The sequence below is a fragment of the Leuciscus leuciscus genome (assembly GCF_965113295.1).
Source record: "Leuciscus leuciscus genome assembly, chromosome: 6".
In the NCBI taxonomy this organism is placed as follows: Eukaryota; Metazoa; Chordata; class Actinopteri; order Cypriniformes; family Leuciscidae; genus Leuciscus; species Leuciscus leuciscus.
Genome location: NC_138730.1, coordinates 28,054,343 through 28,072,686, shown reverse-complemented (window position 1 = coordinate 28,072,686; position 18,344 = coordinate 28,054,343). Strand labels below are relative to the sequence as shown.

The following is an 18,344-nucleotide window of genomic DNA, read 5'->3' as shown; positions in this document are numbered from 1 at the left end:
AAAGGTTATACTGCTGTTGTATCACTGTGGTAATTTTAACCACTGATTCTTCACATCCTTATCCTTTGGAAGTGTTTACAAAGAGAATTTGCTTTTGCAGCGCAGAAAACAGCATCTTCTCGACATGTGTACAACACAAACCAACTACAGTTTTTGAGGGTGGGTCAAAGTAGACGTTGCTCGCGTGCAGCCAATGAAGAACATAGGTGGGCATTATGCTAATTTGTTACATTGTTATGCATGAATGGTATGGAAGTGGGACTGCAATCACTGACGACTCGTTTTGGCAGTTCAGCATCGATTCTTTCTTTTGGGAGAAAACTTTATTTATCGTGCACTGTGATCTTTAAAACTTTGCAGACCTTATACATTCACAAACAGGTATATTATTGCACTGCATGAAAGGTCATATCTGAAAATGCATATTAGGGGCACTTATTTATTTGGGACAAGTCAATATCCAGCCTGAGGGGAGTGTGAAAGACAGCTGCAAAGCTATCAGAGTAAAACAAGCTAGCACCTTTTCATTCATTTCCCCATCCACAACACTGAGTGTTGCCAGCACATTGTTTTGTCTCCTGCTATGGTACAACTGCCCTACATTAACCTACTAGTGAATTGGGACTGGAGGCCTAGAGAAAGTACAGTACTCAGGGGGGCAGACCTGTGGCAAGTGTATGTATGTGTTCAACAATACAGCACTGAGAAAATAAGAGGAGGCTTATGTGCTAGACTGTGAGAATGTGCAGAGGAGTTGGTGAAACTCATTGTTGGGGATTTGGGACAAATACTCTATTATGTCAACAGCATCAATTTTAGCAAGTAATTTTCGGTTTACTGAAGTATACTGTATATAAACCTAATATTTTTCAACTGTTGTGGCACAAAATTAAGAAATAGCTTAACACCTTAGGTACAAACTGCACATTAGGGGTACACAATATCAGTACAATGGGTATATAATATTGGCCAATATTAGATATTTATATTGATCAGTATCAACAATATTGGATACACTACAGTTCAGAAAATAAGCATGATTATTTTTAAATAAATTAATTTGGATGCATGAATGCATGAATGCATGCAATTGATCAAACTTGACTGTAAAGCCTTTCACATTGTTGTATTCTTCAAAGAATCCTTTAAGAAATGCATCACAGTTTCCACAAAAATATTAAGCAGCACAACCGTTTTCAACATTGATAATAATAAAAAATATTTCTTGATCACCAAATCACCATATTAGAATGATTTCTAAAGGATAATGTGACACTGAAGACTGGAGTAATGATGCTGAAAATGCAGCTTTGCCTTCACATGAATAAATTACATTATACAATATATTGAAAAAGAAAATAAACTAATTAAAATTGTACAAATATTTTACTATTTTAATGTTTTACTGCATTTTTGATCAAATAAATGCAGCCTTGGTGAGAATAAGAGACATCAAAAAAAATCTTACCAATCAAACTTTTGAATGGTACTGCATATTGGTCTATTTTCCATATTTTTACACTTTAATGATCTAATCTGCACAAACCCTACAATTTATTACTACTGTTAAAAGCAAATCTCAAAATAAATATGGGTTTTTCATACTGTACATAAATGCATTTAAAATGATTGATTTCATTTAGACAAAGTAGAACAGAATTTTCAATAATCATCATCCATATTTTAGTAGACAACCATAACTTAAATATGAGTGCATCCCATTTCCATATCCCCATTTGACAGTGTGCGTCTACTGAGTTTTAGTGATTCACGTAATTTTTTTTGAGTGACGTAACAGCAGTGCTATACAAGGCACAACATTTTTCAGTGAATCATCCTTCCACCTCCGCAGCATAAATACCACCTGTTTCAGAGTGCAGAGGGCCGCAAACCTCGGAAAATCACACAGCTATCCTCATTAAGATGCAAACTCCCACAGTCTTGCAGCTAATTCTGCACCCTATACTTACACCCTTCCTCCACAACATCCAGTGTTATTAGCATTATTTAAGGCAGTGTGCTAAATGGAAGTGAAGAAGACTCAAACTGTCCTCGGTTGAATCATGAGGAACAGTCCTTTGAAGAAATACAAGCTTATATTTTACAATAATTTGACATTAATCCGATCATAAATCTTCTCAAGCTGGTAGGGATACATTTTTATCCCCATCAAAAAAGTAGCTCTTGATTAAAGTCTATTAACAGGGGATCATTTAAAATATTGTTTCTTTTAAATATGCACATTATAGAGCCACTCAAATAATAAAAAAGTCAATATTTCAAGCCTAAGTGAACTGCATTACAAGATTAAAACATTAACAATTTATAACAATCAGAGATCACAGGGCATTTAGAATAGCAGTGGATATCGAATTCTGCGAAGGGAGAACAAGTGGGGTTTCTAAACCATGTAAAATAACAGCGCACGAAAGTGTGTCAGCTCAACTGGCTCGCGTAAAACGGCTGATCAAATCAAGTCAAATTCAGTTACAATGATCATCTCCTCACACGCTGGCCTTCTTGTCCTGCTCCATCTCGCACATCATTCTGTACCACTGTCTTTGACTTTACTGCACAGAATGGATTTTGTTTGCACCACTTGATGGCTACTAAAATGAACACGGCCTTAACAGTGAGGCAGAGATTCAAGGTGCCCTTCAAGTGTATTATTTTAAAGTGATCATTGCCTTTAATTGTGCTTAACGGAACACTTCCTAATTAGATCATTTCATTCCTATTACCAAACAAAGCCATAATCATGCATGCCCACTGATGCTAGACTGGGCAGTGATACAGCTCAGCAAACGCAACTCTTCCTACGGGGATAGCGAACTGAGCATCACTATGTGACAGAGACACCCAGGTGGGAATCTATAATCATGTATACAGCAAAATTTCAGCCTGGCCTCATTATTAATCCGTAGGTATTAACACATAACTTCCAAAGACACAAAATATGTTTGGATAGATGCTGAAACGTACAATATGGACGTATCGGCAACATTTAAACGTAGCATTATTGCGTTTTTACAGCTATAAAACGTTATATATTTACGAATCTTTTATATAATAAAGATATCTGTATAATTTCCCTTTTACCATTTTATAGATGCATGTAAGATCCCTCAAGCCTACTCCCAAACCTAATCATACCCATTTTATACAGAATATAAAAAGAATAAAACGTATTGGACAGAGATGTGTAGGACAATTTTAGTAACGATATAGAATTAAACAGACCCATACCCATAATCATTTCTTAAAACTACGTACAGTTATGAAGAAAAACATAACAGAGAGACAAGTCTAATCACAATCATTTATTTATTGTGAAAATGTCAAAAGCGGTACCAAAAGTCGTTCAAATGTGTTGCAGTCGCAAGTCCTCTCATGGCAGGATATAATAGTTTTGTATGAGGTAGCCTACAGAGCAGAATCTGATTTGGATTACAGCGAGCGAATAAAATGTATGTCTTTTATGAATGCGTTTTGGTGTATTTTATGGTTCTGTTGTCAGTCGCTGTATAGGAGAAAACGCCTTTTGTGTCTCACAGCAAACAAACTAAATACTACAAAATGGTTAAATTATTACAGAAATGTTATTCATTTAAAAGTTTTAAAGTGAAGTCTTATTTAACATCGTGTAATAATCCTCCAAAACGAGTTTGCAGCAAAAGTCACGAACAGAGTGAAATGTTATTATTTCATATTAAGTAGATGAGTAAACTGCATTTAATAAATGCAACTGAAAACATGTCATTGATATGACAACTGAATACAATAGAATCGAAACATTAATTCCATGATTTTAATATTCATAAATAGGAATATGTACAAATTTGTACGTCGGTAAAGTTCATACCGTATTAGAGCTGTCAATACGTAAGTATTTTACATTTTAGTGCTATAAATACGTCAATATTATATATTTCAGTGTGTATGAAAACGTAAGTAAATGTAGGCTACGTGTGGTAGAACCAAACTTTATGTAAAACTACACACGTATTCTTGTGAGATCACGTTGAAATTTCATGACCACATTGCTATTTTGAATGGAAAATGTATTATTTTAAATATGTCTGTAAATCTAGGAACATTTTAAATAAAAGAAAACCAGACGCTACTTCAAGCTTAATAGAAAAGCTGGTGAAATATATAATCACACTGTTCCAGGGCACTTGACACTGGACTGACTCAGATCTAATAAATCTCATATGCACCCACCTCCGCAGTTTGTCTCTCTCTCTCTCTCTCTCTCTCTCTCTCTCTCTCTCTCTCTCTCTCTCTCTCTCTCTCTCTCTCTCTCTCTCTCTCTCTCTCTCTCTCTCTCTCTCTCTCTCTCTCTCTCTCTCTCTCTCTCTCTCTCTCTCTCTCTCTCTCTCTCTCTCTCTCTCTCTCTCTCTCTCTGTCTTTCAGGATATAGCTTTCCGTCCTCCCCTAAGCATGACATCAAAACTAAATTACATTTATGTCAGACAGTAAGATGTTGACAAGTATAGACTTCTTTGTGGTTCAATAAACAACCTATTGATCCAAACTGACATGATGAGGAGATTTAAGCTCCCTTCCTCACACATGATTCTGCCAGATTTAAAAACAATGATTCGTTGATTCATTATTACATGATTTATTTAGAATAGTGAGAGCAGAGCATATTGTTTATGGTTAGGAGATTGGTGGTTGTTGTTTTTGTTTTCTTAAATTTTTTATCCACTCCTTTCTCCCTGGCATCTTCAATTTAACAATACTAAACTGGTCAATAGAAGAATCCTATGATGCTTCAAATATCACAGATAAAGGTGATAATATACAGGGCAACTTTTGGAGCAATGCTGCAGGACAATGTTGCCGTCAACGGGCAACCACATGAGACACAGGGCCCATGACCGATCTAAATTATCCAGATAGAAATGTATTGCCCATTTTCAATGGGAAAGTGCCCAAGCAACAATCGCTCAGCAACATTGCTCAAAAAGTTGCCCTGTGTATCACCACCTTAAGAGAAAGTCAAACCAAGAGAAAAAAAAAAGTAGAAATGTAAAAAGATAATTCAACCAAAAAATAACTTTTGTCATTTATTCTCTTTCAGACTTTCTTTCTTCAGCAGAAGATGGCATCTAAGGCATGGTTATCATAATAAAAGTGAAGCCAAAATAGAAAGAAAGAATGAAAGAAATCAATAAATAAATTAGCTTCATCAAAACAGACGATTCATCTTATGTTTCTGAATTTGATTCTTAGCGCGTGCTGTGTGTTGATACATGAAGCTACCTGTGCCACCGGTCTTTGTTAGGCTACACTAAAAGAGACTGTAGCACATTAGAGGCGGTAACAATTAAGTGTATAGCTATTTGAAACATCAACGTTGCAACAAAAAAAGACAATTTCCAGCGTCTGTGAAGAGGCACCTCAGTGGCGTGATAAATACACGGAGACCAGCAGAAAACACGCGGCATGTTTCAGTCAATGCAATTAATGCCATTTGCAACAAGAAAAACATCTTATGAACAATCCACAGACCGCATATCAAAATAACAAAACCTTACCTTAGGCTCTTTATCAGTAACAATTCATAAACACAGAGCGGTGAAGTAAATCCTTAAACGTTTCAGACAGTGTACGGAGAGGTGGTCGGTCTGAGACTGGAGTCGGTCTGATCCGCACCTGACAGACAGCGAGCCGTGTAGCTGCAGCGGAGGTACGTGTGCTGTTCGGTGATGCCGGAGCACCGACAAAATGCGTCGTGGAATATGGCCAGTGGACTTGACTGAGTTGATTAGGAGAAAAATCCTGTTATGAGAAATCCAAGAGATCGGAAGTCCATGTTGAATCATGAATGAGATTGTTTTAAATTATGTTACTTTCTTAACATCTGAAATGTAATATGTTGTATAAGGTGTGACGTAACATTTGAGAGATTGTATAAGTTCAAAAAAACATAAAAAACAACAACAACATTTTTTTTTCCATTAATGAATGTACCCTAGCCCAGTGGTTCTCAACTCCAGTCCTCGGGACCCGCTGCTCTTCACATTTTGTATGTCTCTCTTATCTGACACACTCAGTTCAGTTCATGGAGTCTCTCCTGATGAGCTGATGATCTGGTTCAGGTGTGTTTAATAAGGGAGACATACAAAATGTGCAGAGCAGTGGGTCCCGAGGACTGGAGTTGAGAACCACTGCCCTAGCCTACTGTAGGCTACAATTAGCTTTACAAAAATTACAGACATTTATAGCAAATCATTTGCAGGTAGGTGTACATTTAAATTTGTATAGGCTAATTTGTATTCATCTATATGATGATGATGATCATCATCATAGCCTACCCACAGATCTATATATATTCTATATAGATCAGTGAGCCTAACCGCTTTTTACTGTTTTATTCATCATGGAAACCCCATAGTTAGATTAATAGCCTCATAAATCCTAAATAGATCAGCCTGGAGAATAACATTTGGATTTTAATCTGTGCACAATGCGGTTAAAACCCAGACATATTGGCTCATAAACCCATCAACATACACTCTTGCTTTGTTCTGGTATTTTTGTCAATTGGTGATCCATGCCAGGTTTTAGATTTTGCCAGCCGGATACGCTCCATCACAAACCATCATTGTATTACGTTGTCACAGCGCCTTGCTTTAATTCCAAGAAGCAAGATGATAATTTTAGCGTTACTTTATCTTTTTTAGTATTTTAGTTTATCTTTTTTTTTATTTTTATTTTTTTTTATCTCAAAATAGATGTATTATTGCCATCAATTATGCTACATGCAGACCAGATGCATAAACTGCTTTGACTAGTCTTAAAAGTTAGTCATCTAAATAGGCTAGATAAAAAAAAGTCATCCTAACTTTAAGTCAGTTACATAAAAAGGTAGACCTGCAAGTGTACACTTTGAAGAGTAAAAATTACAGAAGGTTACGTTAATTCAACTTTATTAAAACTAACTGCATATATACACGGGTTTCTTGTATACAAACAATACCGGATGCGCGCGCATCCAGGAGGCAAAAAAACGCTATCTGTTATGCCGAGTTCTGTAATAAAAGAAAAAATAACATTGTAATTAACGTAGATTTCGCATTGTTTGTAATTTATTGTTGACTCAATAATAAACTGCAATTTCAGAGTTGGATCTGTTTGTTTGTGTTTCATATTAATATAACATTATGTAAAAAGTCCAACTGTTTGCTACACCACCACTATGCTACTAGCCTACCCTAAGGCCAATTTATAAGGCCTTCCAATTTATACTTCTGCGTCGAGTGTACGCCGTAGGCTACGCACGTAGGCGACGCCGTCGTGAGCATTTATACTTCTGCGAATGTCTGTGTTGCTCTGCAGTTACACCGCCGAAACGCTAGTTGGCGCGGGTGGGTTTTAATGTTCCAGTTCCACTGTGTTTACATTCCTCGCGGCTATTTTGAGTTTAGGTTTCTACGAGCAATGGCGACTGAAGGAGTCATACAGATGGCTGTATTTCCGCACTTCTTCAAGCAATCTCTCGGGCCCTGTCCCAAATGGCACACTCCGGACTTGTGGACTTCCTCAGAGTCCACACTTTGGTGACGTCATGTAGTGCAGACCTATAGGGCCCTTGGCGCGAGTCCACGAGTGCGCATTGAGAGGTATTTTTGGGACAGACTCGATCAGCATGCCGGAAATAACGGCCTGGTTGTTGTTGGCCAGGAGAAATCACATTTTTGCGCTCCGACGTCTTATCTCCATGTCAACTACACAGCCTAATTTTACAGTTCTATATTTTGATATTGTGCATATCACCTGGGCATTAAACAATAGATATATCATGCTTATTTAAATGATGTATACAGTGGTACATAATAATAGGCTACATAATGTTCCATTTGAACTAAGATTACCATTTTAAAACATAATTTAAACATTTTTTCATTTATTTACAGGTTTCAATATTCATACTATGTTTACATATGACTCAGTAAAGCCCTGACATTCGGTTCTATTTATTTAATGAATCATAATGCGATCGTATTATTAAACGCGCTATTATTATGTTTGAGACATCAACCACTGGTCGATGACCATAATGTTTGTATAAACTGTAGGTAACAACTGGTAAAATGTACATTTAGGTCATAAAAACCGTAATATTTTCTTCTCAGTCATGTCAACAATTGTCCGTGAGTGAAATCTCCTCCCATCTGTTGTCTGATTGGCCTTTCGCAAGGATTCCTGGGTAGTTAAAGTGCGTGGAGCCTGCTTCTATGCGGGCTTCGCGGAAGACCGCTTCAAGGGTACAAAGGGGGCGCTGCTGAGCACACTTCAGAGCGCTAAAATGTTGAATGGGACAGCCTACGGACTCGTAGACTCAGCGAGCACGCGCAATTCAAGTCCACGAGACCGAAAGTCCACATGAAGTGCGCCATTTGGGACAGGGCCTCGGTCACTTGGTCTATTTCCATGGCTCTTCACTGATCTTCGGAATTTAAAAATGGCGGGCGGGCGGTGCAGAGTGCAGAAGATCATTCCGGAAATGCGTAGGAGGAAAACGCGATGCTATCCAGCCGACCAATCACAGATCTTGCGGTCCGCAATTTTTTTAATTGTTGTTTTTACGAACACCCAACCTCCTTAATAATAATACAAATGATAATAATAATAATTATATACAAACGTTTATATTTATGACAAGGTTGTGAGGACGTCGTGTAAAGTTCCATTTTTTTAGAATCTTGGCTAACGTTCCAGAAACGTTGTGGGCACGTCCTCAAAAGACGTCGCTAGTTTATCCCACGGAGAACGTTGTAAAGACGTGGTCCACTGGTCACCAGATAACTTTCCAGATAATTTCAATTACATAAATAAATGCATTACAAATATTATCCTAGTGATAATATGCCATTTGGATATTATATGGAACATTTACTTAATTCATCAAAGATTTTATTAAGTTATCTGGTGACCAGTGGACCACGTCTCTACAACGTTCTCGATGGGATAAACTAGCGACGTCTTTTGAGGACGTGCCCACAACGTTTCTGGAACGTTAGCCAAGATAAAAAAAAAAATGGAACTTTACCACGACGTCCTCACAACGTTCTCCATGGGATAAACTAGCGACGTCTTTTGAGGACGTGCCCACAACGTTTCTGGAACGTTAGCCAAGATTAAAAAAAAATGGAACTTTACCACGACGTCCTCACAACGTTCTCCATGGGATAAACTAGCGACGTCTTTTGAGGACGTGCCCACAACGTTTCTGGAACGTTAGCCAAGATTCAAAAAAATGGAACTTTACCACGACGTCCTCACAACGTTGTCATAAAGTAATGTCACGCTGACCAAATGACGACTGACTGACGACGTCGTCACAACGTACTGTGTTAGCTGGGTTATTGTCATACATTTTTATATCTAAATACGATCTAAACTAACGAGTTAGAAAAAAATTCACCCCCCTCACAGTTGTCAGGCACTCGGAAGCTATCGAAAAATACAATAAAAGTCCATGGGACCAACCTGTAAAAACCATAGACTGTAAAAAATATGGACAAAGCGTCTGTGACGTCACCCATAGACTTCTGAAGAACGGTTTTGAGGCCGTTTATGGGGGGTATGGGCGGCGCCATATTTCAATACAAATGTTCAGAAAGGATAACTTACAGGTATGATGTGTTGTGTCAGATCATGGCCGAGACGTCAAATTTCAGGAATTCCACTCGGCGCAGCCTATGCTCGTTGTCAGCTGTCAATCAAGCTGTCAATCGCGCCCTTATTTGTCATACATTTTATATCTAAATACGATCTAAACTAACGAGTTAGAAAAAAAATCACCCCCCTCACAGTTGTCAGGCACTCGGAACCTATCGAAAAATACAATAAAAGTCCATGGGACCAACCTATAAAAACATGAATTTATGCTGTGAAAACGGACATTTTAACATGGGGTGTATGGACATTTGCTCCCTTTTGGGACCTGCCCCTAGCAGATTTTCGATGTATTGCAGTTTTTCGCACTTCCGGGTAGGCTTCATTTTTCAGATTAGAATGTTGCCTCTTGGTAAAAACATGAATTTATGCTGTGAAAACGGACATTTTAACATGGGGGCTATGGACATTTGCTCCCTTTTGGGACCTCCCTCTAGCGGATTTTCGATGTATTGCAGTTTTTCGCACTTCCGGGTAGGCTTCATTTTTCAGATCAGAATGTTGCCGCTTGACCGAGTATCCCTTGTGTGCTAGCTTCATTAAAGGGTCATGAAACCCTAAACCAAATTTTCTGAGATTTTAACAGAGATATGTGTGTTGAACACCATTGAAGACAATGTTAGCATCTGTTAGATTTAATAGTAGGGGGAAAATGGTTAAATTTGAGTTTTTTTATGCTATTTTCATCTTCAGGGTTTAAAATCTTGAAGAGCACTATAGTACTTCGATGACTCATCGGTGTCTCATTATTATTCATATACTGAGTTTTCTTATCCAATGAGAAGACACTTGCTCTTAATTATTCATGACACCAAGTGGAACTTTCCAATGACAGACTGTGATACCGCGTAGTAGATGAGAGTGCAATGATGGGACGCGCGTTTGTTTTCGTGGTGCAAAAGTTCCAGTGCATCTTTCCCCGCGATTCTGCCCGGGCTAGACTCTGACTGCGGGCGGCTGGTTGGCCATCAACCACGGACACATCTGTATGTGTGTGTGTAGCAACCATTCAACGGGAGAATGGTGGACTTTGGCCTTGTACACCAATGCAGGTTGCGTCTAGTGATGCGGTCCCGAGGACTTTTCTATCGCTTCAGAGGTGTGTGTGTGTGTGTGTGTGTGTGTGTGTCTAAAATGTAAATCTGACCGTTTTACCTGGCTTTTGTTAAATAATCACTCGTTATTAAAATTTAGATATTTCGATAATACCTCAAGTGTATGGAACGTATGCTTAATTTGTGAAAATTTCTCTGTCACTGTCCATCTTTATTGAATTAAGTAAGTTTCATATATACAGTGAGGAAAATAACCCAGCTGGCATTTTAACGTAGAGTCAGCGTTGAATCAGAGCCCGTCTACGGAGAGCCTGTCCACTCCCTATTAAGCCCTATTGTACCGAATTTTGGTTGTAGTACCACCAGAGTTCCACTGGGGGCGCTCGCCATGAGTGCAAAATGAATGGGAGTCAATAGGGCTAGACGGCTAAATTTGTCTCTTTCACCCGATTGCCGTTGAGAAATCTCAGATGTGATTGTAGATTTTGCAAGTTCAACATGGGTTTTAGGTCGAAAGTTGAATGAACGAGTACTTATGTCGTTTTGATTTCTTACAGGTTGAGTTGTTGTTGCCCATAACACGCTAGCATTCTGCTAATGACGTCAGCATTCTGACGTCATTGACATTTTGAAAGACTTTTTTAAATCAAATAAGTGACTCTAAAAAATCTAACACCCAGCAATGTGTAATTTCTTTGCATCTCCTTTCGAATACAACATTCAAATTACTAGACAAAAAATTATATCCTGAGAAAAGTGGATTTTGAGGGGTATACCGCCATTGACCTCCATTCATTCTGCACTCGTCCTGTGAGCGCCCTCATATGGAATCAGAGTGGAACTGCAACCAGTTCAGAAGCCGGAAGTGTAGTGAGAGTGAAACTTCTCGCCATATACGCTGATTTCACGCAGCCGTTATTTTGAAATCGAAAGCGAGGCTCCGGTGGGAAGAAAACCGGAAGTGTCGCCTTTAATCACAGGAGAGTCGTGAATGCGATGGCGTATTGTTGTGTTTAATGATGTTGTGTCAATTCTAAAAATGTACAAACATTTCTTTCATACTTTAGACTATATACAGTTAAATTCATTTATAAATAAAATATTTTTTTTATATATAATTCAGAATGTAAAAAACGAAGCAGGAATGAACTATATACATATCCTATATTGGATATTAACATCCAATAGTGTAAATCGCGGCAGCAGCTTCAGGTTGGTAATCCAAGGCATTGTTGTTTATCTTTACTTCCGGGGTTCTTCCCACCGGAGCCTCACTTTCGATTTCAAAATGGCGGCTGCGTGAAATCAGCGTATTAGACATTCTCTGGTTGAATCAACGTCAGGTGTCAGTGTTGGATAACCGTTGGATTTTGTCATGGTTGTAAAAATAATGTTGATTTGACGTACAACTCAAATTTTATTTATATTTATATGTTGAATCCATAGTGAGTTAACAACACCATTTCAACCATTTGGTGTTCAACGTTGTTTTGACGTTGAATTAATGTTTTTTCATAAACTGACATTATTTCAACCACATTTAAACGTTTAAGGTCAGTCGAATGCCAGCTGGGAAGTATTTGAACACCCTGCTATTTTGCAAGTTCTCCCACTTGGAAATCATGGAGGGGTCTGAAATTGTCATCGTAGGTGCATGTCCACTGTGAGAGACATAATCTAAAAAAAAAATCCAGAAATCACAATGTATGATATTTTAACTATTTATTTGTATGATACAGCTGCAAATAAGTATTTGAACACCTGAGAAAATCAATGTTAATATTTGGTACAGTAGCCTTTGTTTGCAATTACAGAGGTCAAACGTTTCCTGTAGTTTTTCACCAGGTTTGCACTAGGGCTGTCAACGAATATTCTAAATTCGAATATATATTCGAATAGTTTTAAAAAACAGAAATTCGAACGTTAAAATTAATATTCGAATGTGAATTTCGAATATGGAAAAACACGCCCGCGGAAGCAGAGGCGCGGCTGTCTGCTCTGCGAGTGGGCGCGCGCGCTGCCTGAGGGACAGGTCACACGAGTCGCACTGTCTAGCACAGCGTCACTGCTGAAAGTTGACAGTGCACTAAAAGACAATGGAATAAATTGCAGTCAGTTTTTCCTTTTTTTAATACAAGCACCAATAATGTAAGTAGCCTTTTTCTTTTTTAATAGCGCTTTATTTTTTATGAACCTCAGGCTCAGGGTAAAAGTTCTTTGTTGTCACATTTCTCGGAATTGTGTGCCTCATTTTATTTAACGTTAAACATAAATGTTCCATGTTTACCACAGCACAGCTCGCTCGGATCGTTCAATGTCGGTTCTATACTGTAAAACTTTTAATGTTAATAAATTTGTTTCAATCACTGAATGAAGCCTGCTATATTTGGGACAAGAGTCGCGACCTTAAATTGCTTGCACAAAACTCTTGATCAGCACTCAACGTGTGCTTATTGTTGTTAATTTAAACCGTTATGCGCAGAGAGAGCGTGAGCGCGAGGGCGCGCGAGAGAGAGAGAAAGAGTGCCTGCGAGTGAGCGAGACTGAGGTCTGCGGTCTTGGCCATTAGTTTATTTACTTGGTTTTGTGTTGGTAATACATTGTCAAATATGTTTAAACTTAAATTAACTACCTATACAAATGTATGTATGTCTCCTTGTATTAATTTGTCCTGTTATTGACGTAATGCGAATACGTCAATAACTGGTTGCGCATTGACAAAATGCGCAACCAGATGTTCGAATAGTTCGAATATTCGTGTGTTTTTTAGAGGATTTTGGCCTACTCCTCCACACAGATCTTCTCTAGATCAGTCAGGTTTCTGGGCTGTCGCTGAGAAACACGGAGTTTGAGCTCCCTCCAAAGATTCTCTATTGGGTTTAGGTCTGGAGACTGGCTAGGCCACGCCAGAACCTTGATATGCTTCTTACAGAGCCACTCCTTGGTTATCCTGGCTGTGTGCTTAGGGTCATTGTCATGTTGGAAGACCCAGCCTCGACCCATCTTCAATGCTCTAACTGAGGCAAGGAGGTTGTTCCCCAAAATCTCGCAATACATGGCCCCGGTCATCCTCTCCTTAATACAGTGCAGTCGCCCTGTCCCATGTGCAGAAAAACACCCCCAAAGCATGATGCTACCACCCCCATACTTGGCTAAGCGCTTTGAGAAAGCTACTTTTAAAGGCGCTATACAAAATAAATATATTATTATACTTCACAGTAGGGATGGTGCTCTTGGGATGGTACTCATCATTCTTCTTCCTCCAAACACGGTTAGTGGAATTATGATCAAAAAGTTCTATTTTGGTCTCATCTGACCACATGACTTTCTCCCATGACTCCTCTGGATCATCCAAATAGTCATTGGCAAACTTAAGACGGGCCTTGACATGTGCTGGTTTAAGCAGGGGAACCTTCCGTGCCATGCATGATTTCAAACCATGACGTCTTAGGGCGTTTTTCCACTGGGTTCGTTTGCTGCGGTCCGAACCCGAGTGCGCTAGTTCCCGGCGCCCCCCGCAGCGTTGGTCTGGTTTCACACTCAATTAGTTGTATCGAACCCAGGTGCGTTTGCAGTGATCTTACGTCATCGCAAACGCACACGGAAAACGCATGGAGAATACAACTCGACTGAGCATAGCTGTAATTTGTCTGTTTTTTTGGTGCTATTATGCACAACATAGTGAGAGACAACTACGTTTATGTTCATTACATGGTGTAATTCAGCACATATCCAGGGGACGCCGTGTTTCTGCTGCTCGCAGAAGATTTTTCACTGATGCGACAGTGATACGCATGCGCGGGATACTATACTTCCTGAACAAGCACGCACCCGAGTCCGTGTTGCTTGCACATTAACGCGAACCGCGCCACGGTTCGGGAGCAACCGAGCTCAGACCACCTCCTCCAGGTAGTCTCGGGTTCGGTACTCTAGTGCGCACCCGGGTCCGATGACAGCGTTCACATTAGCGATTTTTCATGCGAACCGTGCCCCGGTCCGCACTAAACTGCCAGTGTGAAAGCGCCCTAAGTGTATTACCAACAGTAACCTTGGAAACGGTGGTCCCAGCTCTTTTCAGGTCATTGACCAGCTCCTCCCGTGTAGTTCTGGGCTGATTTCTCACCTTTCTTAGGATCATTGAGACCCCACGAGGTGAGATCTTGCATGGAGCCCCAGTCCGAGGGAGATTGACAGTCATGTTTAGCTTCTTCCATTTTCTAATGATTGCTCCAACAGTGGACCTTTTTTCACCAAGCTGCTTGGCAATTTCCCCGTAGCCCTTTCCAGCCTTGTGGAGGTGTACAATTTTGTCTCTAGTGTTTTTGGACAGCTCTTTGGTCTTGGCCATGTTAGTAGTTGGATTCTTACTGATTGTATGGGGTGGACAGGTGTCTTTATGCAGCTATCGACCTCAAACAGGTGCATCTAATTTAGGATAATAAATGGAGTGGAGGTGGACATTTTAAAGGCAGACTAACACGTCTTTGAGGGTCAGAATTCTAGCTGATAGACAGGTGTTCAAATACTTATTTGCAGCTGTATCATACAAATAAATAGTTAAAAAATCATATATTGGGATTTCTGGATTTTTTTTTTTAGATTATGTCTCTCACAGTGGACATGCACCTACGATGACAATTTCAGACCCCTCCATGATTTCTAAGTGGGAGAACTTGCAAAAGAGCAGGGTGTTCAAATACTTATTTTCCTCACTGTATTTACTTTCCTCAATGTTGGATTTAGGTCAAGCTGACTAATATGGAGTCAATATAGGGCCATATATATCTGCAAAATAAAACAATGTTTTGCAAACAAAAAAATGTTGTGCAAAAAAAATATATATGTTTTGCAAATAAAAATAGAGTATTGAGAAAAAAATTTGCTTTTTTGCAAGCAAAAAAAAAATAATTGTAAAAGAAAAGTTAACCACTGAGAGAAAAAATAAAGTTTAGCAAAGTAAAACTTCAGCAGCATTGACTTTGCAACACATATATCCCTTTGCGCTGCTCCTTTAAATCCGCGTTTCAGTCATCCGTGCCTCTGCGGCGCAAGCTTTCCTTTGCGCTTCATTTTTCTTTGCGCCTCGCTTTGTGTCCCTGATTTGACGTGGGGGGAGGGGTCAAGAGGTTGGGGTGTGTACAAGGGACGAAGGCGCGTCCCTCTCGTAACGTCATCAGCGCGAGCCCCAGACTATTATTGTCAATAATACATACCCTGTGATCCATCACCCGCATGTCACCCGCATGCCGCGCGCCTTCGTCCCTTGTACACAAGGTCAAGAGATTGGGGTGTGTACAAGGGACGAAGGGGTGTGTACAAGGGACGAAGGCGCGTCCCTCTCGTAACGTCATCAGCGCGAGCCCCAGACCGAGTGGATCGATCGAAATGGCGGAGCAGAGACATGCGGGTGATGGATCACAGGTTTGTATTATTGACAATAATAGTCTGGGGCTCGCGCTGATGACGTTACGAGAGGGACGCGCCTTCGTCCCTTGTACACACCCCAACCTCTTGACCCCTCCCCCCACGTCAAATCAGGGACACAAAGCGAGGCGCAAAGAAAAATGAAGCGCAAAGGAAAGCTTGCGCCGCAGAGGCACGGATGACTGAAACGCGGATTTAAAGGAGCGGCGCAAAAGGGAAATATGTGTTGCAAAGTCAATGCTGCTGAAGTTTTACTTTGCTAAACTTTATTTTTTCTCTCAGTGGTTAACTTTTCTTTTGCAATATTTTTTTTTCTCAATACTCTATTTTTATTTGCAAAACATTTTTTTTTTTGCAAAACATTTTTTTTTTTTGAAAAACATTGTTTTATTTAGCAGATATATATGGCCCTATATTGACTCCATAGACTAATTTATCACACAAAAATTTAAGCAAATCATGTGACCAGCATACTCAAGACAGACCAGGCTGTAATAAATGATAAAATGATTTGATGAAAAAAATCATTCTTATGCCCCAAAAAAGACAATAAAAACTATGTGACTCGTGAGTCACGTTGCCTGTTTTAGGGTTATTTATGGGCCTAACAGTAAATTCATTATAATCAACATCTGCAAGTGTACACTTTGAAGAAAAAAAATGACATAGAAGGTTACCTTATTCAACTTTATTAAAACTGTATATGGTAATCAAATTGCACTTCCAAAAGTCATACATTTGTGAGAAAACAAAACAGGGAGTGGATTAACGTTAACTAGCATGAGCAGACATGAGAACATTTTGCAAAGAAACGAATGAGATGACAAATGAAAGGAAAAAACTAAACAGTTGTGCGTGCAGTAAAAAAAAAAGGAAAAAGCATTAACGTGCAACAAGTAGGCTACGCACTGAAATCAATTAACGTTACTCATCATTAAAGTAATTTTGGCTTCATACTTTTGGCATAAAGTTATTAAATATTTGTCATACCTGACCAGAAGATGTTCAAATAAATGTCAAATTAGACAAGGAAGTTGTAGGTTGTGTTTGAATTACGTATCTTATTTAGCTGAGGTAAATTAAACGCAATTCTCACGTATGGATTGCTCGATGAAGAATGAGAGACGGCCCAATAGTCAGTTGAAATTTAAAAGGCTGATTTTCGCGCTTCAGGGCAGTGACGAGTACATATGTCGTCCAGTGGTTGTCCAGACACCCTAAGCACGACCTTAAGCAATGGCCCTGAACGGTGGTTCAATGTCAACATTGTGACAATGTTGTAACAACCTTCACCACACAACGTAGTTATAGCAACCTTTTGGCCATGTTGTTAAAATGTTGTTAGAAGGTTGGGTACGTTGTGCCAACGTTCTGTGTTTGCTGGGTGAACGGTGGTTTAATGTCAACATTGTGACAATGTTGTAACAACCTTCACCACACAACGCATTTATAGCAACCTTTTGGCCATGTTGATAAAACGTTGTTAGAACGTTGGGTACGTTGTGCCAACGTTCTGTGTTTGCTGGGTACCCCTTGGTTAACTGCTAGTTGGTCCACAGCATGTTTCTTAAACGGCTGCATATCTCGGCTGCCAGATTGTCAAATGTCGCTGAAAAATCGCTGAATCTCAATTTGAAGCATCCTTGGAAGGCAGCCTTCGTTTCACGTCCTTCATTCGGTCTGTTTTGAAGGATGCATCAGATGTATCCTTCGCGGTCTTAAATCACCCACAATCATTTGCACACATTCCAATTCATGAAAATAAACAGAGTGAAAATTAGTCGGTACTGAGCTTGTCTTAGTTTATTATGAAAAGTAAGACAAAAAATAATGTTTTCGGACATGAAAGCATAGATGTTATCTTTTTTTTGTGTAAATTAATCACTAACACTAAACTGACAATAAAGTAAGCCACTGGGAGACCGCACACGGCTGTCATTCACTGTAGTTGACAGTTAATATAAAGATTTGTAATACAAAGTATTTTTCCAAAATTAAGCTTTAATAGTATTTTCGTGCCGTGACCGCGGGGCTGGGAACATATGTGATGTAGTCATGCGCTCTTACTAGACCATTTCATTCTAGTGTTTAATGCTAAGGACGACACTAGCCTACAAGTCTCAGAAGGACTGAACTAGGAAGGACACAGTCTCAGTAGGATGCAGCTTTCCA

General features: G+C 39.4%; 1 protein-coding gene and 1 long non-coding RNA gene across 6 annotated transcripts in view; one reads left to right on the top strand and one right to left on the bottom strand.

Annotated features, from left to right (window-relative positions):
- Window positions 1-5,694, bottom strand: part of dlgap1a (discs, large homolog-associated protein 1a) — a 125,537-nt gene extending 119,843 nt beyond the window's left edge. For all 4 annotated transcript variants that reach the window (XM_082172230.1, XM_082172231.1, XM_082172232.1 and 1 more), the window contains exon 1: window positions 5,547-5,694. The gene's annotated coding sequence lies outside the window, so the exon portion shown is untranslated. The remainder of the gene's footprint in view (window positions 1-5,546) is intronic.
- LOC309500614 overlaps window positions 1-18,344 on the top strand; it is a 552,694-nt gene that overhangs the window by 28,636 nt on the left and 505,714 nt on the right. The window contains exon 3 of one of the 2 annotated variants that reach the window (XR_014206637.1): window positions 4,909-4,921. The exons of the other annotated variant lie outside the window; for it this stretch is intronic. This is a non-coding gene — a long non-coding RNA (uncharacterized lncRNA). Of the gene's footprint in view, window positions 1-4,908; window positions 4,922-18,344 lie in introns of those variants that run through there. 2 annotated transcript variants of the gene reach the window in all.